The following is a 1191-nucleotide window of genomic DNA, read 5'->3' as shown; positions in this document are numbered from 1 at the left end:
TGTGAAAAGCCCCTAATCGCCACATTCCGGCGCCTGTTCGGGGAGGCTGGTACAGGAATCGAACCGTGCTGCTGCCAACATAGTCCAATGGGTTCCTGCCCATTGTGCCATCACCTGCCCTAATCCAACATGGCGGCCGCGGCTTCACTTGGTGACGTGTCTCGTTGGCCAAGCCGCCACCCGGGGGTCTTTCAGCTGCAGGGCAGGCTGCCTGACTGAATGCCGGGGAAGTTTTTCAGCTGGAAAGCATTCCGATCAGTCCCATTCTTTCCGTCACCGTTTGAATGAAGAACTGCCGCCGGATGGTCAGGCGGAGAATCACGGTAATCCGGTTAAAAACAGCGGGCCTCGGGCCTTCTCCGGCATTTAGGCGCCCGGAAAGAAAGGCGCAAAAGGAAAAAGTCAGGCGGGCGGGCGGAAAATAACCGGCGGCGGCGGCGCCGAGCGGGCGGGAGAGGCAGAGGCAGGCGGCGGGCCGCACGGTGAGTAGTGGGCCGGCTCCAGCTTCCATTCCCACCCCCCAGCGCCGCCAGAGAGCGCGGCCGGCAGGGGCGGCGGGCAGGAGACAACCCAGAGAGAGGCGGGCGGGCCCCGCCGGCAGGCCTGAGCTCCCCGCCCACAAATATCCCCCCCCCCCCCAAAACACACCCTCCCCCCCCCCCACCCCCCAACACCCCCCCCCCAAACACCCCCCCCCCCAAACACCCCCCCAAACACCCCCCCCCAAACACCCTCCCCACCCCCAAACACCCCCCCCCCAAACACCCCCCCCCAAACACACCCCCCCCCCAAACACCCCCCCCACCCCAAACACCCCCCCCCAAACACCCCCCCCAAACACCCCCCCCCAAACACCCCCCCCCCAAACACACCCCCCCCAAACACCCCCCCCCAAACACACCCCCCCAAACACACCCCCCCCCAACACACCCCCCCCAAACACACACACCCCCCCAAACACACACCCCCACCAAACACACAACCCCCCAACACACCCCCCCCCAAACACACCCCTGCCCCCCAAACAAGCACCCCCCCCCCAACACACATCAGCCCCGCCCAAACCACCCCAACACACCCCCCCCAAGACACACACCCCCCCCCAAACACACACCACCCCCCCCAAACACACACCCCCCCCCCAAACACACACCCCCCAAACACCCCCCCCCCAAACACACACCCCCCCCA

At 66.5% G+C, this 1191-nt stretch overlaps 1 protein-coding gene across 1 annotated transcript in view; it reads left to right on the top strand.

Moving 5' to 3' along the window:
• Positions 1-241: 241 nt before the first annotated feature.
• Positions 242-1191, top strand: part of znf142 (zinc finger protein 142) — a 42248-nt gene continuing 41298 nt past the window's right edge. Inside the window, 1 exon segment of the mRNA XM_038790165.1 lies at positions 242-482. The gene's annotated coding sequence lies outside the window, so the exon portion shown is untranslated.

This window comes from Scyliorhinus canicula, chromosome 2 (assembly GCF_902713615.1).
Source record: "Scyliorhinus canicula chromosome 2, sScyCan1.1, whole genome shotgun sequence".
NCBI lineage: Eukaryota > Metazoa > Chordata > Chondrichthyes > Carcharhiniformes > Scyliorhinidae > Scyliorhinus > Scyliorhinus canicula.
Note: the sequence above shows the minus strand (reverse complement) of the source record. Positions and strands in the feature narration are given on the sequence as shown.